Source organism: Spinacia oleracea, chromosome 3 (genome assembly GCF_020520425.1).
Source record: "Spinacia oleracea cultivar Varoflay chromosome 3, BTI_SOV_V1, whole genome shotgun sequence".
In the NCBI taxonomy this organism is placed as follows: domain Eukaryota; kingdom Viridiplantae; phylum Streptophyta; class Magnoliopsida; order Caryophyllales; family Amaranthaceae; genus Spinacia; species Spinacia oleracea.
Window position 1 is genome coordinate 17,109,245 of NC_079489.1, and position 6,359 is coordinate 17,115,603.

Sequence of the window (6,359 nt, forward strand, 5' to 3'; positions counted from 1 at the left end):
GCTATACTTGCTTTAAAGAAGACTCGGAAGGCATTAAAAATATTGTTATTAAAGATGCAGTCATTTCTTTCTTTCCATAGTGCCCAGATGGTGAAAAGAAATTTACAAAGAGTTGTTGGGTAGCTTTTTAGATAGCGGATTGTATCAAAAACGTCGTGGTTAGGGTTAGAGAAATCTAACCACCCTTTAGTGTGGTCAAGTGTCCAGACCTGCTTTGCATTTGGACACTGGATAAAAAGGTGATTAATGTTTCAACGTAGGTGTCACAGAGTGGACAAACATTGAAAGGAAGAATGTTCCTTTTAAAAAGAGTATCTCTAGTAGGAATACTATTATGACAAATCTGCCAGAGGAAAATCTGAATTTTTGGTGGTAGATCAAGTTTCCAGATCCAACGATACTCCCATTGGGGATGATTGTCCGGGATATCATGGGCTAACCAGGTTGCTGATTTAACTGAGAAATCTCCTGATGTCGTGGGTCCCCAGATTGGGATATCCCTTATGCTTGAAATAGGGATAGGAATTCCCTGGATTTTTTTAACCAAGTAAAGGGGGATGACAGTGAGGAGCTTGGGAATGTCCCATTCTTTTGAGTGAAGGATAAAGTCCGAGACAACAAGACTTGTATCAACTTGACTGATATTTTTGTTAAGAAAAGAAAGGAGATCAGTTGAAAAAGCCCAATTGTCGAGTCAGAAATTGATAGAATTTCCATTTCCAATTTTCCATCGGATTCCCTTCCTTAGGATCTCTCGTTGTTTCAAGATATCGCGCCAAATCTGAGAGTGTTGTTGGCTTGGTTTGCATTCGAAAAAGGAAGTGCTAGATAGATATTGAAGGAAATAATGCCCTTTGTCCAAGTATGCATTCTATGTTAAGTCTAATAAGTGCGGTTCAGTATTAATTAACAAGTTAATAATTCAGTGAGATCAAGTGAGCTGAATGCCTAGCTAGAGGCCGCTTCAGTTCAAGTGGAATTAATGATATTAATCCACAGCTTACTCTTGACTGAACCCGTAGGGTCACACAAATAGTACGTAAACGGATCAAGTATTTAATGGCATTAAATACTCCATCTATGGATATTCGGAATCGACGGATCTTGGTTTCAGTGGGAGCTGAGATCGTCACATGCAAGAAATGAATGCTCCGGAAACGATGATATTGCCGGAAACGGAAAAATGGATCGTATCGGAAATATAAATATTATCCAAGTCGTAGATGTTGCCGGAAACGGAAACATGGTACGTATCGGAAAATATTATCGGAAATGGAAATATTGCCGGAATCGGAAATATTGCCGGAAACGGAAATATTGTCAGAATCGGAAATATTGCCGGAATCGGAAAAAAATTCCGGAAACGGAAATATTAAATATTTGTTCGAAACGGAAATTAATTCCGGAATCGGAAATATTAAATATTGTTCTTATCGGAAATGAATTCCGGAATCGGGAAATTAATCGGAAGCGTATCGTACGAATTAGCATCGGACGAGGCCTGCCAGACGAAGGCCCAGCACGAAGCCGGGCCATCGCCCAGCAAGCCAGCGCGCCACAACGCACCAGCCAAGGCTGCGCCAGGCCCACCGCAAGGCAGGCCCAGCGCGCGCCAACGCTGCGGCAGCGTGTGGGCCTCGCAGCAATGGGCTGCGAGCTCGCGGGCTGCGCGCGCGCGCATGGCGCCCCTCGTGGGCTGCTGTGCGTGCGTGTGTGTTGGTGTGCTATACGAATCCTAAAGCTATCAGGTTTCGACTAATGATTAAATTCCTAAACCTAAAAGGATGAATTAATTAAATAAGAATTCTATTAGGATTCTAATTTAATTAATTCGTATCCTAATAGGATTACGATTCCCTTTCCATGCCTCTATAAATAAAGGCCTAGGGTCATTATTTTGGATAGAGATTTCAAGTATTCAAAGTGATTTTTGAGAGCAAAAATTCAGTCACATAATTGCCTACAATAGCCGAAAATTCTAAGTACCTTAAGGGCGATCCTAGTTGGTCAAGCTTAAGGCGGATCCGGACGTGCTGTGGACTATCTACGGAGGGACGACACTTGGAGTCCTAAAAACTTGTTCTTGTTCGGTTCGGGCGCAGCTAGGGAAGGCACGCAACAAAGTGTATGCATCTAAACTATGCTAAATGATTATGTGTAAATAATATGCTTTCCTGGCTTTATGGTTTTTCCGCATGATTTATGAATTGTCATATGTATCATAACCTAACAGTGGTATCAGAAGCCTCTTATTATTTTCATAATCTAAATTGCATGAACATGGTTAAATATTACAAATTTGCAAGAATTAAAAGGGGTGATTAATTTTCGTAATTGTTAATTAATTGCAAATTGCGTTTATTTAATTATACGTACGCAGTTTTTCGGCAGTTTCTTCGTTACTCATCCAAATCGAGTGATTTTTGTGTCAATTCCGCATGTAAAAGGCATTCTAAAATTTTGACAAAAAAATGTTTTTCGGCCGAACCCAGAATTCTCAAATTCGAAGCCTAACTATGACTTTTCGGAGGTTTTAGTTTTTCGAATGCAAAATTTCGTAAATTTAAGATGTTAAATTAAATATTTGCGATTCTTGTTGATAAATCTTGAATTTTTGATTGACCTACTGTATATGTTTAACAAGTTTGAATGCCTAGCCTTGTTATTTATGCAATCTAATTTGTAATTATGACTAATTTGTTGAAAATTGAAATAATTTAGAATTAATTTGATTTTCATAATTAGTTATAATTTAATTAGACACCTATGATTAAAAACCACCATAAAAATTGTAAATTTATGTTAAATTTTAAATTTTTATGACCTAGACTTGAATCCATGTTAATCGGAAATCAATTAAATAATAAATTTTCGATTTTTCGCCCTAAAATTATGAAATTAATATTATTTATTAATTTGTCATTAATTTTTAATATAAATTTTAAATTTTTATGCGATTCGCTCATATAACTTGCACGCACAAAGCAATGGACGCTACGTGTTACCCTTAAGGGGTGTTGTATAGTGCGGGCATGTGACGACGAGCAAGGGAGCTCGTCGCCCATGCGGTACGAATGCAATGAGCAAGGCCATGGTGCACGAGCACAAGGCAGCAGCCCTGCCTTGTGTCGTGGGCTGTGTGCGATGGGCGAATGGGCGAGGGCGAGAGCAAGGAGCGAGCAGTCGCGTGTGGGCAGCAAGCGTGCTGCGCCACAGCGCGCACTGCCTCGCGCAAGCGCACGGAGCCTCGCGCGCATCAAGCGCATGTGTGCGTGCGACGAGCGCTGCGCCCAGCGATGGCGTGCAGCGTGCTTGTTGCGACGTGCGACGAGCGCTGCGCCCAGCGATGGTGTGCAGCGTGCTTGTTGCGACGTGCGACGAGCGCTGCGCCCAGCGATGGCGAGCAGCTTGCTTGTTAAGACGTGCGACGAGCGGTGCGCCCAGCGATGGGCTGCGGCAGCATGCTTGTTGCGTCGAGCGCTGGCGCGCGCAGCGAGCGCCTTGCGATGGTGAGCAGCAGCGATGCGACGCAGCGCATGGGCTGCGTGCACATGGCCAGCGATGGCTGTGTGCGTGTGGCCCATGGGCGTGCGTTGCGTGGGATTGTTGCGTTGCGATTAGATCGTTTTGAAATTTTAATTTGAAATTTTCAGTTTACGTAATTTTAATTAATTTTAAAATTAATAATTTAAATTATTTTCTTGGATTTTAATTTTGAATATTGTAATTATAATAAATTTTATTTATTCTAATTATTTTACTAAAATTAAAATCATGAATTAATTTAAATACGACTGAAATTAAATTAAATTTTTTGGATTCAATTATAAATTTATATGAGCTTTAAATTTTAATTAAATTTGTATGTTTCCGGTTAGACTAGAAATACATTTTTATGTTTAAAATTAGTAAAGCATATGAATTTATTGGTTTAAGTGGGAGCCCTTTTTAGTCATAAACTCTTGATTAGGTCTACAAATCCTTAAGATTAAAACAACTTGATTAGAATTAATAAGGACTGAATAATTTGTAGATTATTGGTGCCCTTGATTAATTGCTGCAAATGTTTACGTGATGCATAATGTGTTTTACTAACCAGCTATGTGGGCCATTCATGTTAATGAATGGGTGAATGGTATATATTGTATATGTATTGTTTTGTAGGTTATGAAGTGACTAGTATGGCCCAAATAGGATAGAAAATATGGTCTCCGTACCATTAATTTGAATGTAATTGGTCTAAAGTACCAAAGTTGTTTTTCAATTCAAATATGGTCTGCGTACCATCAAATAGTTGTAATTAGTTTTAATTATAGCTTATCATATTTGAAGAAAATGGTGCCTCCCACGGAGATTTTCAAGACGGACTTTGAAGTTAAAGCTTCAAGATGAAGTCGGGCCATACTAGATCACATTCATCTTATGCATGTTTTAAGTTATTTATTGTTTTTAAATATGTCTTAAAATGCATGAGATCAAAGCTTGATTATGTTGCATGATTAAGGATTTTAGTTCACTTAAAATATAACCAACATAGTAAGATCCTTAAGTTCCAAACTTAAAAATTGAGTTATAAGGTGCCATGCCAAAATATACACTTGTTTGGATATCCTTTACATCAATCTAGTAATAGTTTTCGCTCAGCGAGGTGTTACTTATTGGTCCTAAAGGGGCAAGGTACACAAATAATTGTGAGTACATGTTAGTTTTGGTGAAACTCAACGATATAAGTAAGGAGTCCTTTTATGTCGTGGCAAAATCGTTAGGTTTACCTAATAAGTTCTTAGACGTACCTATCAACCAAGAATAGTTTCTAGACTATTAGCAAAAGGCTTTTGCTTACCTAAAATGTTTTAGAATTGAGTCGACAAACTGTGCTTAATTCTTCAATGGTTTTAGGATCTTGGAATCATTTTATTCACACCTGCCGGAACACATAATTCGAATAAAATGCTAATGACTTGTTTAAATTGCATGATTGCTTTCATTTTCAAGTTATTATTCATGATAAATGTTTAGACTTTGCATGCTTCAATGAATGTTTTAATTATTGTTTATAATTAAATATCTTGCACTGCGGTAAATCCTCTTAGAAAGGTAACAGTAAATTTCCTCGATTGGTAATGAATCTAAGAACGATTCACGGAAATGAGAGAAAGTGAGCAATTTAAAATGTACGTTTCTTATATCGACTTTTATGGTTGTTTTTCGAGTATCAAAATCGAATGGCAAACACAATTGGTGCTTGTAAATTCAAAATAAAATGTAGTTTTGAGATCATAAAGCATTGAGTTTAAACGCTCAACTTTACCATTGGTTAACAACCTAAAATCTTTTTCCATTTAATTCTCGAATGAGTCTAGTCCCTAGACATTCGAATAGATCGATGCTTAGAGAACTTTAGAAGCTTCTGGTAAGATCATCTAGTTGAAACAAAATATTCAACATAAATTAAAATGGTAAAGAACCTTGTTGGTGACATTGGACATGTCTAACAAAGTATAAAAGTCAACACTAAAGAATTCAATTCTTAAGACTATAAGAAAGGGTACAAGAAATAGGAAAACAAGGAACAAATGACAGGAGTTTACGATTCCGTTTCTACCTATAAGTTTATGTTTAAAGAAAAGTGACCTAGCAATCAAACTTCCTTGGTATCATATACCGCTTGAGGTTCTTACTTCGGTAATAACTCAAACAATGGAAGCTAGGCTACACTAATGACCTACAAGTGGGAAATGAAGCATGGCAATGCTACATTAGTTGTAGGGTCATCTAGTTTATTTTATGTCCTTTCAAGGCTGGAACTAAATGGCTATTTTGTTCCATAATCAGCATACCTAAATTTCTTCTTCAAACACAGAAAGACTCACAAGAACAAAAACAATGTTTGTTTGTTTGTTTATTTGAATGAAATGGTCATTTACGGGATGAGTCAATATGCTTGATTAAAACAAACAACTCTTTAACAATAAAAACTTTACTAGGTTCAAATCAACCCCTTGATTTGAGTTCCACTAATCTTTGGCACTGTTGCTTAGACCATATCAACAAGTTAACATTCAAAAGCTCTATTTTGATAGACTTTTGAAAGTTGATTGATTTCTAGATCAATTTAAGACAACTAGTCTTACTTGTTGAAAGTAACAAAAGATATGAACTATTGTTAGAACGCCTAGACAATAGAGTTCAAAGCTAAAGAAAGATTTTATGACTTTATGGATTTGAGTGAATATAGGTTTATTTACTCAAATGTGATATAAGTTGAATCTGTTTGGCTAGTTCAAAGATTCAGAAGTATAAAATCCACTTGGCAAGAAATCATAAAGATCTAGGTTAGATCATGTTGATGATTACTT